The sequence below is a fragment of the Sminthopsis crassicaudata genome, chromosome 4 (assembly GCF_048593235.1).
Source record: "Sminthopsis crassicaudata isolate SCR6 chromosome 4, ASM4859323v1, whole genome shotgun sequence".
Taxonomy (NCBI): domain Eukaryota; kingdom Metazoa; phylum Chordata; class Mammalia; order Dasyuromorphia; family Dasyuridae; genus Sminthopsis; species Sminthopsis crassicaudata.
The window spans coordinates 267944390-267967826 of NC_133620.1; positions in this window are offsets into that span (position 1 = coordinate 267944390).

Sequence of the window (23437 nt, forward strand, 5' to 3'; positions counted from 1 at the left end):
TTATTCAATATGTGCCTGGGAATGAAAAGGAACAATTATACTCCAACATAACAGGAAATTTTGAAGAAAAAATGTTCTATGTGGCATTGCAAGGTTAACATCAACAGCCTTAATTAAAGGGAAAGATTTTCAATAAAACAGGCTCCTGATTTAGTATGGGATCATTTCCTATGATGTCAAAGAATATATTACTGAAAAATTCTACCAGTACAGAAAGAGAGGCTTTTCCCCAGATATTAAGATATAGCTCTGGTTCTGTAAAAAGCAATAGAACTATTTCAGGAGTATTCTTATGCCTTGAACCCTCACCTATGAGCTCATTGGACAGACATTGATCCTAGAAGTCCATCTGAAAAATACGTCAACAAATAGTTATGCAAATTAGAATCTATACATAATAACCACAGATTCACAAGTCTTAGCTCAAATCCTACCTGTCTCAGGATAGCTTTCCTAGTCCTCCCAGATAATAAGGCTGCTCATCTCAGATGAATTGAGATTTTCTGGATTGACATACTAACACTCATCTTTAATGTTCTCTGAGTGACCCTGAAATTCTTCTGTTGTGTCAACAGTTTAAGTTTGCAGACATCCTAAATCAGAGGCTTCCTAGCTTTATCACAACTATTCTTGGTGGACAATAGACAACACATCCTGAGTCTTTAATTTATGGCTTTATGATCCCCTCACTCAAATCTTTCATGAGCTCAGTTCAATCTGCAGCTCTGCATGTCTGTCTGCCTACTTGAAAGAGATAAAACCACACATACAACTTGATAACTGTTTTGTCTTTCTTAGATTGAACTCTGGGGAAAAATTGACAGTGTATAGAATGATTTTACATATACATATATTCACATTTGTGTCTAATGGTAGTCATCTCTAGGTGGGAGGAAGGGAAGGGGACAAAAGTAGGGAAAATTTACATGATAACTTTATTATATATTTAAAAGGAATAGCATGTATATAATAGGTTTGCAGTTTCTTAGGTAATCATCTCTTTTTTATATTATATTGTGTTGTAGAAATCTTTATTTTTGTCCATATATTTAAAAAAATGTTTCATTTTAAAGTAAAGAATGTAAATTCCTTCAGAACACGTGCTGTGTATTTAACTAGGAGGTTAGATGACATGCCTTGGGAAATACAATACGTATTTATAGCTCTCTACTGTCCCCAGGTAGTAATTCTTCTAGCTGTCTCTACTGACAAATGAATAAATTAAAACTCTCTCAGCATGCAAATATGTAATAAATAATTATTTAAAATAGATTTATGATTTAGAGTTGTATTACATTGTGTTAGGCATTGAAAACTGATACAAAAATTCAAACTACCTTTCAGGTTAAAGACACTGAAACATAAATAATAGATCATATAGTCAACATAGTAGTAAATAATAGCAACTTTTAGTACCTCATGTCAGAACAAGAAAATGGACATCTGTAAGTCATAGTTCTCAAAATTATATTAGTTTGTGATGGTTATAATTTTTAAATGGCAAAGATCTTACATTTAATAAGAATTATACATCTGATAAAGGAAAATAAAAGTGATTACTCACATGAAGTCAACACTGACCAAAACTTAAGAAATCACTGGCTATATTCTGGCTCCTTTCCTACTAAAATCCAAACTATTCCCCCCTATCAAAGAAAGAAAATTGGCCCTTCCACGTCCTCAAAAGGAATCAAATTTTAAAAAGTGATTTTTCCACAAACTTTAAACTTTGTTTAATGAGTACAAAGAAATTTAACATTTCTATAATGCTCCTTTCTCCTAGAGACACACAATAAATATTACTTGGAAGGGGCTACCCCTTGGATTATGTACCCTGGTTCAAAGAGAGTTATCTAAGAAGGTACTTCTCTGTGATTTAAGACTTGTATAGCATTATTACAATGAAATCTAAGAATTTACTTTATTGAAAGGACAACACTGCCTAAAAAAGTTTTTAAGACTAGCTTTTTAGATTAGAAATGACCAAGAATTTGTATTACAAAATTTTTCTGTCAAAATGCCAAGATCAAGCAAATAGCAAGTGGGTTATTTCTTCAATTAAGTGGGTTTCATTTTTTTTTTGTAAAAAATGAAATTAATAAGAACCATATAATCAAAGGCCCTCAACTCCAGCTTCCTTTAACTAGAGATAGAACAGTGCTCTCTCTCTCTCTCTCTCTCTCTCTCTCTCTCTTTCTCCCACCTTCTAGCACCATTCTTGTACTATTCTCCATTTAAACAAAGAGGTAATTATAGTCCAGTGTTCTTCCCCCTGCACCACTGTACCTCTACATTGTTGCATTTCCTTCATTCTAGAAGAGGACCAATGACAACAGTAGGTATTGTCTTGACTTGCAAGTGTATTAGATGTGAATGAGGCAGGGCTTTGCAAAGTCATCAACCTCACTCTCTCCTAACCTGATCATCTGAGTCTAGTGGCAAGATACAGATCAGGATGACAAGAGAAGCAATGAGAGTCCTTGGCCTTTTAAAACTAAGGTCTTTCATAGGTCTCAGTTTGTTTGAGACAACACCCATTTAGTGATTTAAGACTAGATAAGAAAAGAGGCAAAATATGGCCTTCTATACCTACTCAAATCAAATCAAAACAAAATAAAAACAAAAAAAAACAAAACAAAACAAAACAAAACAAAACAAAAAAACAAACAAACAAACAAAAAAAAAAAAAAACTGGGAGGAAAAGACCCTGTTCTAGCCAGAACAGAAACAATAACTCCTACCTATACATAATATAATTTTTGTGAATACTGTAGATAAAATTTCACCTCTATTCAATATAACTGTGTAATTGAAGTTCACTAATTCTGAAAAAGAATTTTTTTCTTGTGCTTTTAATGATTTTTGATCAATTTGACTCTATTCATTCTTCAAAATTCCCATTAGTATCATTTTACTATGCAACATGAACAGCCTTGGCTCATCCCCAGAACTAACAGGAAATTCATTTATTTTCTGAACTCAGAGAAATCTTGCCCAAAAAGCAGTTTCCCAGTTTAGAAGCAAAAGAGATTGCAGACTCCATCTAAAAAAAATCACAGTAGTTAATTTAATCTATTTTATCTTAATAAACCTATTGGTATACTGGGCTATTATATATTTGTTGCTCTTGGTTTACTAAATAATAAACTCCATGAAGGTGAGAATCATAATTTCTCTTTTTATATACATATGTGCATAAATATACACATGTATGTGTATATATAGTATGACCTTACCTATTGTTGTTCAGTCATTCAGTTATATTTTTTTATCCTATTTGGGGTTTTCTTGGCAAAGATGGTGGAAAAGCTTGCCATTTCCTTCTCCTTAGATGAGGAAACTGAGGCAAACAAGGTTAAGTGACTTGTCCAAAGTAACATAGATAATAAATGTCTGAATCCAAATGTGAATTCAAGATGAAAGTTTCTCACACTAGGCTTAGAATTCTATTCAGTGCACCACCTAACTATCCCTGATGTTACCTAAATAGGCTATTGATTAATGGACCAATATCATACTGTAGAAAGATTTTTAATAGGGTACTGTAAGGATATGTTCTCAGAATTCTCTATACTGAAAGCAGACATAGTGAGGCATGGTAAAAATAGCATATGGATATGTATTGTGATACAGAAGCCATCTGACCATTCATCATGGTGACTCTCCTGCCTCTTGACTCCTCCACTAAGATCAAGGCTGGTCTAGAGATCCTCCAGAGAGCTAGTCCAGACACTACATTTTGGCTACTGAACAGGCACCTCCAGAAGGACGCTACAGATATGTAATTTGAAATTCAAATACTGGCTTTGACACTTAATATCTGTGTGACCTTAACCAAATCCCTTATACTTTCTGATACTCTATTTCCTCATCTGTACAATGGAAATAAAAATAATAACATGTAAATAGCACCCATATTTCAAGTTTGTGAAAATCAAATAAGAAGGTACACATAAAGTGGTTTTAAAAATCTTAAAGCACTTCAAAAATATGATCTTTTGTTATTATTATTAACAAATAAGTGACACAAAATTAGTAAGGATTCTCAGTATGATAGGATCAGAATCAATGGCAACCATTCCCTCCTGAGCCAAAAAGGTAAATCTAACAAAATAAAATTTAAGAAGGATAAAAATAAAATACTGTGCTAAGTTAAAAAATCCTAATTGCCAAAATAGAGATGTGCAAAAAATGACAATTTTAAAGTGTTTAAATTTTCACTAAGCCATATATATGTGTGTATGTGTATATTTGTATGTATACATATGTACATGCATATTTTATTCCCATTATAACCATGTAAAGCAGTTGCTATAGGTATTAATACTATCATCATTTTACAAATACATTATCTCCTTTGAACCCATACAACAATCCTGAAAAGGCAGTAACAGTCCCATTTTAGGAAATTTATGTGAATTTCTCATAATCACACAACTAGTAGGTGTCACAGGAAAAATTTGAAAATATATTCAGTAATTTTTTAAAGGTGGAGGATTGGAAAGAGGTGTCTAGAGATCCTGGACGCCTACAAAACACTGGGATGTGGCTATGAAAATTATTTTGTTCCCAGTATTCTTTAATAGAACAATGATTTCAAGATAGGGGGAGGGAGTAGGAGGATAATAGAACTAAAAAATCCGTAAGGTCCCATAACACTCTAAATTTGTACAATTCTAAAAATGACCTATAAATTAGTTTCATTTGTTTTTGAGCTCATTGTTTTGAATTCAATGGAGAGAGACAGAAGGCATTAGCAAATACGGTGAGGGAGCAATTATTTATTCTTTAACATCTGAGACATGCATTACAAGAAATTTGACCTATCAAGCTGAAAAAGTTTAGCTCAATTCAGAGTGATGCAGTGATGCATTGCAAAAAGATCACTAAGGGGTGATCCTCCCTATCACAATACACGAAGACCCTTTATTAAGGTTAAGATTACAATCTATATCAGTGGCAGGTATCTTTAATTAATGAAATGTTCCCAAAATCATATATAATGTTTTTAAATCTAGGATGAAGGTAAACTCGAGGTGACATGGACAATTTTGTAAAGCTTATCATAAATATATAGAGTGAGAAGAAATCTAACCTAAGCCTTTCATTTGAGGAAATGGTGTCCAAAGGAGATAAAATATTTTCTCATGGGCAGATAAATAGGAAACAACAAAAGCAAATTTTGAACCCATATCCATTGACACAGAATTTTTTATGGTATCATTTATTAAATCTATTACAACATATTCAATTGTCTAACAATTCTCAGTTATAAGTAAGTTTATAATAACTTAAGGGAGAAGGAAGGTCAGCACTCAAAATTATTAGTTTTTCATTAGTGAGTTTAGTTTTCCAACTATCTTCATACTTTCAAGCAATATGTTGTTGGAGTATTTATGACAGAATTTTCTTCTGATACCTCATCATTCATGTCCTTGGGTTCTCACAGGCTAATTTACCAAGCTGAAATGTTTTAGTGTTGTATGGATTGTACATGTTTAATCTGCATCAGATTTCTTGCTGTCTTGGGGAGGGGGGAGTTGACAGAGAAAGGGAGACAAATTTGGAACACGAAATCTAACAAAAGTAAATTTTGAAAAGTATCTTTACTTGTAATTGGAAAAATAAAACATTATTGAGGAAAAGTAAAAAGATAATAGTACATTATATAATACTGACCTATGTGGTAGAGAAATGCAGGATATCTTTACTTGGAATTATATCTTTGCTGTCTCCCGTATGATTGCCTCCATCTTAAATGATTTGATTATAGGCCAAAGTCAGATTACAATTTTTGTGATTGAGTCATTTTTGTCATGTCCAACTCTCTGTAATCCCATTTGGGGTTTTCTTGGCAAAGATAATGGAATGGTTTGCCATTTCCTTCTCCAGTTCCTTTTACAGATGAAGAAATTGAGGCAAACAGGATGAAGAGATTTTCCCAGGGTCACACAGCTAGTAAGTGTCTGAGATCAGATTTGAACTCAGAAAAAAAGTCTTAACTCCAGGGCTGGCACTCAAACCACTGGGCAACCTAGTTGCCAGGTTACAGTACTAAAAGGTTATATCTTGATATTGAGGAGCTATAGCCCAGATAAGCAACAGCCTATAATGTAAGATAAACTGAAATCTAGAGAAGAAAAAGATGATTTATGAATGTTAACCACAGTTGGTGCAGAAGCTGTAAATCAGCTTATATTTTTGCTGAAACCAAAGCTTCCAATGAGAGGTCAAATCTGTAATTCTTTTTCCTTCAAATTAGTTTATTTATTCATTTAATGTCTCCTCTAACTCAGGGCAGATAAATGGTCTAGGCAGGAAAAAAGCTACTGTCCCTTCTCCAAGTTTATTTTCCAACCTAAATATGAAGGAATTCATTCTTATTCAAAGAAGTTTGGGAACAGTTACACTATGAGCATCCTTAAGAGGGAAACTGGAAGATAAGCTTAAAGGAAAATCAGAGAGCAGTACAGTAGCTAAATATTCAGGGTTAGGCTAAATCTAAATTCATACTCTTGCTTACCTATCTCCTTCACCTAAACCCTTCTAGATATCATACAAGGCAAGTATAATGCTCTTTAAATCAATGCCCAATTTCCATCAGTTCGGAGCTCTCTGGAAGTTTTAGACTACAGGATTTTCAAATCATTCCTTGACTATAGGGCAATAGTCTCATATTTTCACACACACGTGTTTTTTATTCATTTTAAACTTGCAATATCCTTCGTTTAGGTTCAAAGTCGGGAAGAAATGAGGGTCTCAGAGATCGTTTTAATCTGACTCATCAAAAGCCCATTTCTTGGCAAAGATAACCTGACCCTGATTTCACTTTCATTAAATATTCATGTGTTAGCTATCTCTTCCATAGGAAGCATTTTACTTGCCTTCTATGATATCTGGAATGGCAGTGGTCCTCAAACTTTTTAAATAGGGGGCCAGTTCACTGTCCCTCAGACTGTTGGAAGGCCAGACTATAGTAAAAACAAAAACTCACACTCTGTTTCCGCCCCTCAGCCCATTTGCCATAACCTGGCTAGCTGCATAAACATCCTCAGCGAGCATCTGGCCCGCGGGTCTTAGTTTGAAAACCCCTGGTTTAAGGTGTACTGTCTGGACTAGCTCCCTGGAGGCCTCAGGACCAACCAGAATCAGGATCAAAGTTCTTGTTTTTTAGGGGGAGAAGCAAAGGAGGCAGGCAAGCTGCCATGCAGCTTGCCAAACAGTATCCTGGATTCTGGAGTCCAGAGTCTCCAGCCTCTCTCCTCCTCATCCTGCTGCCCAGTGCTTCTGACTTCTCTCTCCCAGCCCTCCAGTCCTTTCCACAATTACCTTACTACCACCCATTCAGCAGGCCCCAATCATGAGGAGAACCATCATCTAAATATATACTAATAGAGCCATTATCTTCCATCAAATAGGTAATTAGCCTGAAGTGCTCTCTTGTGTGATCCAAGTACACCTTTACCTTTTTTAGAGTTTTGGCCCTCTACATTAGGGGAAGGAGTTGAATAGGTAAGAGCATGAATTCTGATTTAGCCCATTTCCTTCTTCAGTTCATTTTACAGATGAGAAAACTGAGGTAGAGTTAAGTGATTTGCTAATTAGTATCTAAGGGTTATCCTTGAACAGAGGAAGATGCTTTCCTGACTTCAGGCACAGCACTCTATGTACTATGGTGCCACCTAGTGCCCAAAAGTAGTCATACTTAGTCTTAGCTCTGACATGGCAAGGATATTCAAGAAGGATACAGTAACACTTAGCTTCAAAAATCATAATCCTCCTAGCTGTCTTATCAGAAATCTGATCAACTGAGCAGAGTGACTGTTGCATCAGTCTTTAGAGCGCTACTTCGTCAAAAAGGGCACTGACCTCATGTGTAAGGGAACTTTTTTTTTTTTTGGTAAGGCAGTCGGGGTTAAGTGACTTGCCCAGAATCTCATGATTAGAGAGTATTAAATGTCTGAAGTTGCATTTGTTACCAGGTCATGCTGATTCCAGGGTAGGTGCTCTATCCACTGCATCATCTAGCCGCCTCTATATGAGAACTTTCATGCCCTCAAGTAGCCAGGAAATAATTTCAACACAGACTGATGCAATTGGGAAACTTCTTCAAATATAGTTTGATTCTAACCCTGCTCCAAGGTCAATCAAAGTCTTCCATTTTTCCATTTATGGAAAATGTAATCTAATTTTTGTTTGTGAGAAATGGTGACATCAGAGCATTGTTCAACATTTGTTTAAACAGAGGTGATTCTTTCCACTGACAACAAAGACAGATTGTCCTATGTCCTAGTAATCATTCTGAAATCATAAGTTGTAGTGCTTCCTCACTCATTCATGCAACAACAAAAAAAGCATTTTGTTTTTCATCTATTATTATTCAGTCATTTTCATTTGTGTTGGACTCTTTGTTTTCCTATTAGGTTTTTTTCTTTTCTTTTTTTTTTTTTTTTTTTTTTTTTTTTTTTTTTGCAGAAGTACTGCAATGGTTTGCTCTTTCCTTCTCCAGCTCATTTTACATATGACAAAACTGAGGTAAATAGAATGAACTGACTTGCCCAGGATCATATAGCTAGTAAGTAATTTGAGGCCATATTTCAAGCTTGGTTGTCTCTTCACTTCGTCACCTAGATGCTCCCTTATTTGTTATACATCTAGTTTTTACCAATCTACTTATAACCTTTTCCCTCCCTCTAACCCCAGGATGTGGGGACAAGGACATTCAGAATATAGAAAGCAGGATAGTGAAAGACATTTAAAATATGCATATAAGAATCAGTTTTAAAATTTTGAAAGTTTAACCTGGAGATAAAAAGAAAAAGAGACAGGAGAGGATATGAATGCTGTCTTCAAGCATTTGCAGAGATATCACATGAGACAATAATACCTTCTGAAAAAAAAATAATAGTTGAAAGCTACAAAAGACAAAATTAGGCAACTTGTCCATGGAACAAAACTAAGTTTGGTAAATGACAAAAGCATGATTTAGAGTGTGCTGGATCTGGAATCAGAAAAACTGAGTTCAAATCCCATTTCAGACCCTCACCGCATAATCCTAGGCAGGTCATTTAACTTTTTCTGCCTTAGTTTCCTCATTTATAAAATAAGGATAATAATAGTTCCTGTGGCCCAGGATTGTTGTGAGGATGAAATGAAGTAATATTTTAAAAGTGCTTTGCAAACCTTGAAGCCATACTGTAAATGCTAACTAATTGTTACTTCATTCACAGTTCAATAGCTGAAGTTCACTGACACTAGGTCCGGAACTCTTTTTTTTTTTTTTTAAATCATGATTTTTTTCAAATGGGAGGAGGAAGAAATAGAAATCATTTCTATTATTAACGAATAGCAGCCCCCATTTTTATTTAATACACAACTGGCATGGGCCAATTGAAGAAAATTCTCTGAAACTTTATACAAGATGGGGAGATGGGGAAGGGGGGAGTTTGGGATATTTCACAGAACCACCACCACAATAGCAAACACTAGGAATTATAGTGACACTTCCTAATTCCACCCAAAGAGGGACTAGGCATCAGAAAAGACAATCATAAAGGAGCTGCCAACTTAGGCAAAGAATTTCCAGGGGAGGAAATTATTTATTAACCACTTATCATTGTGCTAAATCCTGGAAATACAAGAATAAAACAATCCATCTCACTCACCATTAATCTCTCTTTTGTCTTTTAGTTGATTCCAATTCTTTAGTTATTCTTTAATTCCAACACTAGTAAAGTACACATACACATATATATATATATATTATATATATATATATATATATATATATATATATAGATATATATATATATATATATATAATGATTGGTAGGCAAAAATACAGGCAATGATTTCAAGCAGAATCTTGAGATCATATCTTGTAAATGGAATCAAAATTTACGATTTCTCAAAAGCAATCTGTAAAGGGCTAGAACTGAGCAAATGCACTTGGATAATAGAGCACGTGAGACTAATTGCCAATTGGACGGTTCTTATTAACTTGTTTGAAGGTTGACCCTCCCCAGCTATTCTGTGCTGACTTGATTGGTGGGACAAAGAGGGTGAAGTGACATGGGGGGGGAATAGGAGGAGGAAGAGGAAATTGAGACTCTCTCCCCTCTTTCTCTTCCCTCTCTCTCTCTTCCCTCTCTCCCTTCTCTCCCCTCTCTCTCTCCCCTCTCTCCCCTCTCTCTCTCTTCCCTCTCTCTCTCCCCTCTCTCCCATCTCTCCCCTTTCTCTCTCCCCTCTCTTCCCTCTTTCTTCTCCCCTCTCTCCCTTCTCTTCCTTCTCTCTCTCCCCTCTCTCTCTCTCTCTTCTCTCCTCTCTCTCTTCTCTCTCCTCTCCCTCCCCTGACCTTGACCATAAAAGACCAAGAATAAAGACATTTACTAATCCTGACTCCTGCTGATTTCTAGGAAGACAGAGTTCCAGCAGCAATCCATCACATTCTTCCTCTAATGTTCAATTCTGGAACTAACTCAATATCCATTTGCTAAGCCTGTCCAAGATAAATATTTTGATAAGCTAGTTCAATAAAGGTTTCCTATTTAACTATATATCATTGGCTAGACAAAGAATATTCTTCATTCACTCAATTTTCCTGTGTTGACCAACTCAGTTGTGAACATAGTTTCAATTATACCCAAAGGACTAATAAAGTGACCTCTTATATTGAATGGGAAATTTTATGAAGAGAACAATTGCTGCTTTTTTTCTCTAGTGAGATGGTTGATTGACCAAATTAACTAATTGTTCTCTTGTGACATAAGTATAGCTACAAGCAATAAGAAGCCTTTATATTTGTCTATTATTGTTACCAGTTTCAATGAACTATGTACACAATTAATCCATCTGCTCCCTCATCATTCATATTTGTGACAAAATAAACTTGTGTCTGTTACAGAATTTTGGCATGAGACTACATACTTCAAAGCAGCAAATCATTTATATAAAACAAACTCTCTGAATCTCTGTTATTTACAAAACTTTATCTTGATTGCTTCTGATTTTATTTGCAAATTCTTTAGAAAATTTTGCTTTTCCCACCATACTACTGACTTGTTTTTTTTTTTTTTTCTCCAAAAATTGGACAGAAGTCCTTCTGGAATAATTTCACTTTTTTATAAAGATGAGGAATGTTAGGTATAGAGATGTTCAACTTCTGGGAACCAGTGTGTGGACAAACAGTGGGGAGGGAGGCATAAATCTATGAGGACAATAATGGCTATCCCTGGAGTCCCAAGGATTTACTAACTTCTTCTGCTATTTAAAACACATACAAAAAGGATATTGAAAAACTCACTTTTAATTTACTACTTGTTCCCTAAATGCAGTCACTTAAGTCTCCACAAATGTAAATTTCAATGAATTATTTTCATTTGCCCATTTAAAATTCAAATTAGAAATTCAAATTCAGCATTTTTCAGTTACCTAGAATATACAGAATACTACATGTACGAGGCCCTCAAAAATGCAAAGTTGAGATAATTCACTGCCGTTTCCTTCATAGAACTTATAGTCTAGTAAGAGAGATAAGTCCCCAAGAAAACTAAATAACAAAGGGACAATGATAACACATTTTATTTCAATTGATCCTCCAAAAAAATCCACTTATAAATACAGAAACTGAAACTCAAAAAGTGACTTGCCTTGTATGAGTGCTATTGGATATTGGAAGGACAATTACCTACCCCAAAATTTGCTCCATGAAGGCCAGTGTAGGAGGGATCATGATGGGGGGAGGGGGGGGAGAATCAGAAACAGCTTCAGGGAGGAGGAAGAATTTCAGTTTTGTTTTAATGGTAAGAAGCAAGAATAAAGGAAATATGATGGGCAGTGCTTTATGGATTATTACTCTTCAAATATCAAAATCTTACTAAAAAGGGAGGACTGTGAAAAGTAAGTGGTGATCACAAGTTTAATACTGGGTAAGAGGGTAAGAGGGAAGGAAAGGAGAAAAGCATAAGCAGGGGTTAATAGGATGGCAAGCAATATAGAATTAATCATTCTAACCATAAATGTGAATGGGGTAAACTCCCTCATAAAGAGGAAGCAGTTAGCAGACTGGATTAAAAGCCAGAATATATATTGTTTACAGGAAGTACACCTGAAACAGGGTGATACATTCAAAATAAAAGTAAAAGGGTAGAGCAGAATCTACTATGCTTCAGGTGAAGCCAAAAAAGCAGGGGTAGCCATCCTCATCTCAGATCAAGCAGAAACAAAAATTGATCTAATTAAAAGAGATAAGGAAAGGCATTATATCCTGCTAAAGGGTAGCATAGATAATGAAGCAGTATCAATATTAAATATATACACACCAAGTGGTGCAGCATCTAAATTCTTAAAAGAGAAATTAAGAGAGCTGCAAAAAGAAATAGACAGCAAAAACTATAATTGTGGGAGATCTCAACCTTGCACTCTCAGAATTAGACCACAAAATCAATAAGAAAGAAGTCAAAGAGGTAAATAGAATACTAGAAAAGTTTGATATGATAGATCTTTGGCGAAAGCTAAATGGAGACAGAAAGGAGTACACTTTCTTGTCAGCAGTTCATGGAACCTATACAAAAATTGATCATATACTAAGACATAAAAACCTCAAAATCAAATGAAGTAAGGCAGAAATAGTAAATGCATCCTTTTCAGACCACAATGCAATCAAAATTACATTTACTAAAAAGCCAGGGGAAAATAGATCAAAAAATAATTGGAAACTCAATAATCTTATACTAAAGAATGATTGGGTAAAACAGCAAATCATAGGCATAATTAATAACTTCACCCAAGAAAATGACAATAATGAGACATCATACCAAAATGTGTGGGATACAGCCAAAGCAGTAATAAGGGAAGTTATATATCTCTAGAGGCCTACTTGCATAAAATAGAGAAAGAGAAAGTCAATGAAATGGGCTTACATCTAAAAATGCTAGAAAAGGAACAAATTAAAAACCCCCAAACAAGCATGAAACTTGAAATTCTAAAAATAAAAGATGAGATTAATAAAATTGAAAGTAAAAAAAAAAAAAACTATTGAATTAATAAAACTAAGAGTTGGTTCTATGAAAAAAAAACAACAAAATAGACAAACCCTTAGTAAATCTGATTAAAAAAAGGAAAGAGGAAAAGCAAATTGTTAGTCTTAAAAATGAAAAGGGAGAACTCATCACTAATGAAGAGGAAATTAGAACAATAGTTAGGAGTTACTTTGCTCAACTTTATGCCAATAAATTTGATAAATGAAATGGAAGAATACCTTCAAAAATATAGCTTGCCCAGATTAACAGAAGAAGAAGTAAAGAGTCTAAATAGTCCCATTTCAGAAAAAGAAATAGAACAAGCTATTAACCAACTCCCTAAGAAAAAATCTCCAGGACCAGATGGATTTACATGTGAATTCTACCAAACATTTAAAGAACAACTAACTCTGATGCTATATAAACTATTTGAAAAAAATAGGAATTGAAGGAGTCCTATCAAATTCTTTTTATGACACAGACATGGTACTGATACCTAAATGAGGTAGGCTGAAAACAGAAAAATAAAATTATAGACCAATCTCCCTAATGAATATTGATGCTAAAATCTTACATAAAATATTAGCAAAAAGACTACAGAAAATCATCCCCAGGATAATACACTATGACCAAGTGGGATTTATACCAGGAATGCAGGGCTGGTTCAATATTAGGAAAACTATTAGCATAATTGACTGTATCAATAACTAAATTAACAAAAACCATATGATCATCTCAATAGATGCAGAAAAAGCATTTGATAAAATCCAACATCCATTCCTACTAAAAGCACTTGAGAGTATAGAAATAAATGGACTATACTATTCCTTAAAATAATAAGGAACATATATTTAAAACCATCAGTAAACATCACATGTAATGGTGATAAACTGGAACTTTTCCCAGTAAGATCAGGAGTCAAACAAGGTTGCCCACTATCACCATTACTATTCAATATTGTACTAGAAATGCTAGCCTCGGCAATAAGAGCCAAGAAAGAGATTCAAGGAATTAGAGTAGATAATGAAGAAATTAAACTATCACTCTTTGCAGATGACATGAGGGTATACTTAGAGTACCCCAAAGACTCTGCTAAAAAGCTATTAGAAATAATTCAGAACTTTAGCAAAGTTGCAGGATACAAAATAAATCCACATAAATCCTCAGCATTTTTATACATCACCAACACAATACAACAGCAAGAGATACAAAGAGAAATTCCATTCAAAATAATGGTTGATAGTATAAAACATTTGGGAATATATCTACCAAAGGAAAGTCAGGAATTATATGAGCAAAATTACGAAACACTTGCCACAAAAATGAAGTCAGATTTAAATAATTGGAAAGACATCAAGTGCTCTTGGATAGGCCCAGTGAATATAATCAAGATGACAATACTCCCTAAACTAATCTATTTATTTAGTGCTATACCAATCAGACTCCCAAGAAACTATTTTAATGACCTAGAAAAAATAACAACAAAATTCATATGGAAAAACAAAAGGTAGAGAATTTCAAGGGAAGTAATGAAAAAAAAAATCAAATAAAGGTGGCCTAGCAGTACCTGATCTAGAACTATATTATAAAGCAGCAGTAACCAAAATCATTTGGTATTGGCTAAGAAATAGACTAGTTGATCAGTGGCATAGGTTAGGGTCACAGGGTAAGATAGTGAATAAAAATAGCAATCTATTGTTTGAGAAACCCAAAGATCCCAACTTTTGGGATAAGAATTCATTATTTGACAAAAGCTGCTGGGAAAACTGGAAATTAATATGGCAGAAACTAGGCATGGACCCACATTTAACACCACATACTAAGATAAGATCAAAATGGGTCCATGATTTAGGCATAAAGAATGAAATCATAAATAAATTAGCGGAACATAGGATAATTTACCTCTCAGACTTGTGGAGGAGGAAGGAATCGTGAGCAAAGGAGAACTAGAGATCATTATTGATCACAAAATAGAAAATTTTGATTACATCAAATTAAAAAGCTTTTATACAAACAAAACAATTCAAACACGATTAGAAGGGAAGTAACAAATTGGGGAAATATTTTTACAGTTAAAGATTCTGATAAAGGCCTCATCTCCAAAATATACAGAGAATTGACTCTAAAAGAAATCAAGCCATTCTCCAATTGATAAATGGTCAAAGGATATGAACAGACAATTCTCAGATGATGAAATTGAAACTATATCCACTCATATGAAAGTGTTCCAAATCACTACTGATTAGAGAAATGCAAATTAAGACAACTCTGAGATACCATTACACACCTGTCAGATTGGCTAAGATAACAGGAAAAAATAATGATGAATGTTGGAGGGGATGTGGGAAAACTGGGACACTGATGCATTGTTGGTGGAGTTGTGAAAGAATCCAACCATTCTGGAGAGCAATCTGGAATTATGCCCCAAAAGTTATCAAACCATGCATACCCTTTGATCCAGCAGTGCTACTACTGGGCTTATATCCCAAGGAAATACTAAAGAAGGGAAAGGGACATGTATGTGCCAAAATGTTTGTGGCAGCCCTTTTTGTAGTGGCTAGAAACTAGAAAATGAACGGATGCCCATCAATTAGAGAATGGTTGGGTAAATTATGGTATATGAATATTACGGAATATTATTGTTCTGTAAGAAATGACCAACAGAATAAATACAGAGAGGCTTGGAGAGACTTACATCGACTGATGCTGAGTGAAACGAGCAGAACTAGGAGATCATTATACACTTCAACAATGATACTGTATAAGGATGTATTCTGATGGAAGTGGATATCTTCAACATAGAGAAGAGCTAATCCAATTCCAACTGATCAATGATGGACAGGATCAGCTACACCCAGAAAAGGAACACTGGGAAATGAGTGTAAACTGTGAGCATTTTTTGTTTTTCTCCCCAGATTATTTTTACCTTCCAAATCCAATTCTTCCTTTACAACAACAACAACAGCAGCAAAATTCGGTTCTGCACATATATATTGTACCTAGGTTATACTATAAGATATTTAATATGTATGAGAATGTCTGCCATCTAGGGGAGGGGGTAGAGGGAAGGAGGGGGAAAATTCAGAACAGAAGGGAGTACAAGGGATAATGTTGTAAAAAATTATCTATACAAATGTACTGTCAAAAAATGTTATAATTATAAATTTAATTTAAAAAATCAAAATCTTGCTTTTGAGAAACTATAGCTTGATTCTAGTTACAAGTGTGTTGGGTAGATGGCTTTTAGCTCTATTAGACATGCTAAAGTTCCTTTTATCCCTTATTCCAGTAGAGCATTGCATTCATTGCTATACAGTTTTTTAACCAATGCCAGGGCTGCCAACTCCTGCTTCCCAAGGTTTTCTGGACCACAATCCTTCCTTTCCATCAAAGGAAACTGACCCCAAGTCCTCATATAGGATGTCTCCGATTAGTGCAGGAAAAGCATGATTATTAACAACAATGACAGTGAGTTGAATCCCCAACCAACAGGAAATGCATCCCTAGTCTGCTTTCAATATGCAATATACTCTACCCTTCTTTTCACACTGTATCCTCTGGAGTCCATCCCTTCTTTATTAACCAACTCTCCTCTAACCTAATTCTTTACCTTTTATATAACTTCTATCATTGGGAGCTCACTGAAAATTACCTTTCCCTTGGAGACTCCACCTTCTCCAAGGCTAACTTCTTTCACATGTACCCAACTCACAATGCTAGGAAGAAGAGCTAGCATATTCCTTGCTCCTTAAGATAATTTTCAAACTTTCCCTTTGTCACTGTTAGTAACAACCTCCCTCTCTTAGTTCCCTATATTCTGACCAGACTTTTGTTGATATTATGCGGACATCATCCTCCCCAATAAGTTCAATACCTGGTTCACAGTTTACTTATCCTGGGTTTGAAATGCCCTGGCTTCAAAATTCTTTATTTTTCTCAAATCTCATGCCCTCTGTTTTCAATCTACCTTATAACCATGTTTAACCATTAGGGTCAACTATCATCCTTCAACTGAATTTGCCCCAGCTGTCAGATTTCCCAGGCATAAGTCTGGCAGTTAAAACAGAAGCAATTTCTCTTCAATATCTATTATTATATCTTCTAGTCCTAACATATGGCTATCTCCTTCTTTGATCATAGGGATAGGAACTACACCTGCCATTTCATTAGTAAAGAGAAATCTCTTTACCAAGTTCAGTTTGACAATTTTCATTGAAACTTATCCTTTTTTAAAAAAAAAATCAATTTTGAACTTAAATACAAAAAGCCAAATATAAAAAGAGAGCACATGTCCATATACACAACACAACATAACATAAGATTCATTATAAATCCATGAATTTCCACTTTACATTGTTTATTTTTTTAAGTTATGTAATAAATAACACATAGCATTTTCAAAGTTACCCTGCTTTTCCATGCTTCCTTCTAAGGTTTTTTTTCTCTCATATGTATTTTTTTTCCTCCCTTCTTCCCTCTCTATTCCGTCTCAGAGAAGGCTACCATTTTACATACACACAACACACACACACACACACACACACACACACACACACATATATATACCACACTATATATACTTGTATTTATCAGTTCTTTCTCCAAATATAGATAGCATCTTCCTTCATAGATTCTTTGTAGTCATTCAAAGTTGTTCTTAAGACAATATTGCTGTTACAAATACAATGTTCTCTTAGTTTTGCTCATGTCATTCTTCATTATTTCATACAAGTCTCAATATTCTCTTTTTTTAACATCTAACATCAACCAACTCATCATTTCTTATAGCACAGTAGTATTCTGAAACTTGTAATCTTAGAGAGTTGCCTACAATATTGAGGGGATAAGTGACCTACTCAGGCTCATATAGTTAATATGTGTCAGATGCAAGACTTGAACCCAGATTTTTCTGGCTTTAAGGTCAGCTCTCTATTCAATACACCATGGTGACTCTTTATAATGAGGGGATCACCCCAAATTAATCATTTTAAAGATGAAAAATGGAGGCCAGAAATATTAAGTAACTTACTTAATGTCACATACCCAGTAAGTGACAAATCTAGAACCTAAATCTTGTCCTCCCTGGCTCCAGATCCATCATTCTTCTCATTACCCCATTAGCTGCACCACTATCTTGTTCCCAATACAGGAAAAAAAAACTGAGTTGGAAAGGAAGAATGTTTTTGGCTCTACTATTATTACCACCCTCAACTCTTCCTATACTTTCATGCTCTTGCCAGTATTATTGTAGGACCATATCGTTCTTTGTACTCACTCTTGCTTAAACCTTCAGTACCTCTTTTTAAAATCTAAGTAGGTTTTGAGTGCCCTGTGCATTCACATCACTCTCATCGCTCTTCTCCTTTTGTTTCTCAATAAAAGTATTTTTCTATCAGAATTTGATTCTTGAATATTTCCCATGCCCCTGTGGTCAATTTCCCCTCTAGTTTTAGATCATATGATTCTCCACTCCTTTCTCCAAACTTTAGAATCCTCATTTAATGCCCTTTACAGAGCCATCTCCAGTGTCTTAATCTATATATTGCTACTGGTCTCAGATAGCTCTAGAGGGGAAAGTGAGGCAGGTGACTTTGCATAGCCCTCCCTCACTTAAATCCAATTCATTTGTATGTCATGTCATCATCTACCTGATGTCACGGTCCTCTTCCTTGATATCAGAACAAAGGACAAAAAATAATAACAACCAAATTTTCCAGCATTATTGTATGTATTTATATACTAACTCTTTGATTCAATCAAATTGGCCTTGCTGTTCCTTTCATACCATAATCCATTTTCCTTCACTGTACCTTTATATAGACCATCCCTCATGCCTGAAATGCCTCCTTACCTATGCCTCTAAGAATCCCTAGTTCCCTTCAAAATTCAGCTAAAATAATATTTTCTTAAAGAAACTTTTTTCTGGTCTTTTAGATATTTCTGCCTTCCTCCTTCAAAATTCCTTTGAACCTTTTCTGTATTATGTCCATATATGTAGATGTTGTCCCCTGCTAATAGAATATAAGCTCCCTTAAAGCAAGAACTTTTTCTTTCAATTCCTAGCATATCTAGTATATAATGAACATTTAATAAAAGTTTGTTGATTGATTATAATCATTTTTTTAATTGTTTGTGATCACTTTCCCAAATTCTTAATGTTCTGTTAGGAGTATGTAGTCTTTATATATATATATATATATATATATACATATATATATATATATATACACAAACACATATATAAATATATATAGATGTAGATGTGTACACATTGATATGTGCATATATACACACATATATATGTGTGTGTGCATGTATATATGTATATATTATATACACATTGATATATATTAATATTTATGTATATATGCACATATAATATAAATGTATGTATGTATATAATATATATGTGTATTATATTATACACATTGATAATATATGTACTATGTAGTTATGAGTACATATGTATATGTAGCAGAAATGTATGTACGTGTATTGCCTTATATTGTATTATGTATATACATCTTTATGTATATACATCTGTATGCACACACACACACACACATACACACAGACACATACATATATATAGCTTCTTTTTCTTTCCATTGATGTTCTTTATTATGCTTTCTCCTTTACATTATTACTAAGATTTCTTCAATACATTTGTTGGATAAATTTGGATTTATGGTTTCATCACATAGAAAACTTCCAATGTACAGATTCCTTCTATCAATGTAATTTGTTGACTTCTCAGCAATTTAAGAGTCAGAGAGTTGTTTAGGACATGAATAAGTTAAGTGATTTGCCCAGAGTCACAGTATGTATCAAAGTTGGGATTTGAACTGGTCTTTTTAGCTTCAAAGACAGCTCCCTATGCATTATGCTATAATTATCCTCTCTGCCCATACATCTTAGTATTTTGTATTTTTATTTATTCTATTTAATTTTAATGAGGTATTCTTTCCCACTGTCATACTCTGGTCATGACTCCCACACTATCATTTCTTGATAGGACCTACGAATCTAATTTACCTTTAATTTACATTTTGATTTCTAGGCCAACGTGTACATTACCTAGACATTGCATGTGTGGTTCTATGTGTTTTATAACTGATTCTCTTTTTAAATGTTATCTACCAAGAAGAACTCATTCTTCCCATCAATTCCTCCTATATTTTACCTGTTACATTTCATAAAAACATAATTTGCAGATATTTTAGATAAGGCCTGATTCAACTTGTTCTGATGGTTTGAGTTTGGGACTGGAACAAAATTAGGCACTAGTCTACTAGTTAGCAATTAAAAATTGCTAAATAGTATTTATTTAACAATATAGAAAAGATATTCAGCAAAGATATGGCATTAATTTATTTGGACACAGTTCCCCAGTTTCCACATTTGTCATAGAATAACTAATCAGAAATGAAATTTCTATCAAATCTAAGAATCCATGACTTTTCTGCTGCTAATATTTTTAATTAAGTAACTAGGAAGTTAAGTAAATAGTTTAAGCCTTTGTCTCCTAGATTAAAAAAAAAAAAAAAAAAGACTTAAGGGCAGTTTAATTACATTTTAGGAGGAAATGAGTCTACTTTATGTAACTGGGATAGTAGTAAATATTGTTCTTAGTTGATATATGGGAACAGCTCTCTCCCCTACATTTTTAGGTTAAGATTTCTTAACCAGATTTATAAAACTCCAGGCAGATAATAGATAAGCCTTTTTCTGCTTAGGTTTTTCATCACTAAAGAATAACTTAGTTGAATACGTATCTATCCCACTTGATGTGAATACTCAGCAGGTTATTAAAGTTATTTGTGATATGGTCATATAAATTTTAATATAGGCATGTGAGACACCTTGTTTAAAGAGAGACTTTAAAGGTGTATTTAGTTCTACTCAATAAAATACTCTTAAAACAATAAGGATCCACTATGATCTCACAGGCTCTACAACTTTCAATCAGCTGGGTGACTAATAATGTAGTTAGCTGTAGAAAGACATTTTTAAAGTCTAGAATTCTCTTATATTTTCATTATATATACCTTTGATGTATTAATAAATCATTCTCAAAATAACTTATCAAAGATGAAAAAGCAGATATGTGAGATATATTTACTGAAGTCTTTTAAAATAAACTCTTTCTTTTAATAGAACCACCCCATGTAATTTTTTTTCCATTCTTTTGGAATTTCCCCCTTAATAGTGGATGAACATGCATATCAATTATAAGAGTTTATATTTTCCCCCCAAAGGAAAGAGTGGTGGAAGGGAGAGGAAAAAATGATAATTGAAAGAATATATTATTAACTAAAAATACCCTTTATATAGGATGTGCCAAAATTCTTTGTATAGTAAGGTTACTATAGGTTATATAAGTAGCATATATATATATATATATATATATATATATATATATATATATATATATATATATATATATATATGTATATACATATGTATATATACACATACACATATGTTATATATAGTTATCATATATAGGTTATATATTGATTATATAGTTAGCATGTATGTAGACTGTTAAAGCTTAAAACTTCATTAGGACTTTTGGAACATCATGGATTAAGCTTGAATCTGCCCCACCCTCAATGACATCCCTGTAACATCCTCTCACTGATCCTAGTTACATCTTTTAGGAACAAGTAGAATAAACATAATTCCTCTATAACAAAATAGTCCTTCAAGTATTGAGAGGCATCATGATAAAGTGGAAAAAAGGGAACCTGCCTTCAATTCACTGCATTGCTATTTAAAATCTCTGTGGATTGTGGCAACTCACTTAACCTGTCTGGACCTTAATTTTTTTCATGAAGTCAGAGGGCTGATCAAGATATTTTGAAGGTCTTTTCCTATTCTAAATCTATGATCCTATAACCCTTTTGATCTCCTCTAGATACACAATTGGGTGATGTGGCCATAGAGCACTGCACCTGACATAAGGAAGAAGTTTAAATCTTCTTTCAGATACCAACTGAGTGAGTGTATGCAAATAATTAACCCCTGTAGTCTTCAGGTTCTTCGTTTATAAAATAAGCATAATAACCTCATCTGCTAGGGAGCACACAGACATGGGATACCATCGCATGGTATCTGTGCTTGCACAATCAGGAGCTGTCTTTTCTGGACTGCAAATGGCAGAAAATGGAGCAGAAGAAGACTCAAATCTTCTGGAAATTCAACCCACCCTACATGGACCTGGACATGTCCCATGAACAGCTCATGCAGTTCTACAGTGCTCAACAGCATCGGACTTAATCAGGGTCTGCAGCACAAACAGCATTCCCTCCTGAAGTGCCTGAGGAAGGCAAAGAAGGAGGCACTTCACCCCTCCTCCCCCCACCATGGAAAAGGCTGAGATTGGGAAGATCTACCTTCAAGAAATGATCACCCTGTTAGGGATGGTGGAGTACGGTGGGTGTCTATAAAGGCAAGACCTTAAATCAGGTAGAAATTAAGCTTAAAATTCTCCATCACCCACAAACCTGTGAAAAATGGCTCCAGATATTGGACCCATCCACTCCTTTGGCTTCATCCCTCTCAAGTAACCCCAGATCCTGACAATAAAAACAAAAAGTTTCTTTTAAAAAAATTTCATCTCTCCCCAAGGTTTGTTTTTTGAAGTAAATAAAATATATGTATTTTGCAACTCTTAAGTATCTATACAAATGCTATTATTAAAATCTCTTAAATCTTCTAACATTTTTATATAATATTGTTTCAAGTCCTCTCACCATTCTGATTGCTCTTTTCTGTAGCTACCTAGTATATCTATGTATCTCTTGTCTCAGAATTGAGGATTATCTTTTAGGCACAGTGATGGACCCAATGAAGGACAGAAAAATAAATAAATAAAAATCTAGTAAGAAAATTGGAACATATAACTGACCATGCAAAACAAAAAATTGTTATTGGTGTTCAGTTGTTTCAATCATGGCCAATTTTTAGCGACCCCATTTGGGGTTTTCTTGCAAAGACACTGGTACGGTTTTCCATGAAGAAACTGAGGGAAACAATGTTGTGACTTGGCCAGGGTAACACAACTAATAAGTAACTGATATCTAAAAAGTATCTGAAATCAGAGTTGAACTTCCTGATTCAAGGCCTGGAACTCTATCTATTACACCACCAAACTGCCCAGGACAGACATAGAAGGCAATAAATAATGAAAAAAAAGTACATAAGTCTATGACTATTTGGCAACATACTTAAAGTAAAATGATTACTTGGTATTGAAAGAGAAACAGCGCTGAAAGGAAGAGCACCTTCCAAGGGCATAAATGCTAACAACAATTGTACAGAGAACATTAATTGCTATTGAAGAGAACTTGGCCAGTATTACTTTCTGCTAACACTGAGGCCATGTTGGTGGCTTAGTCCCACCCAGCTGAGAC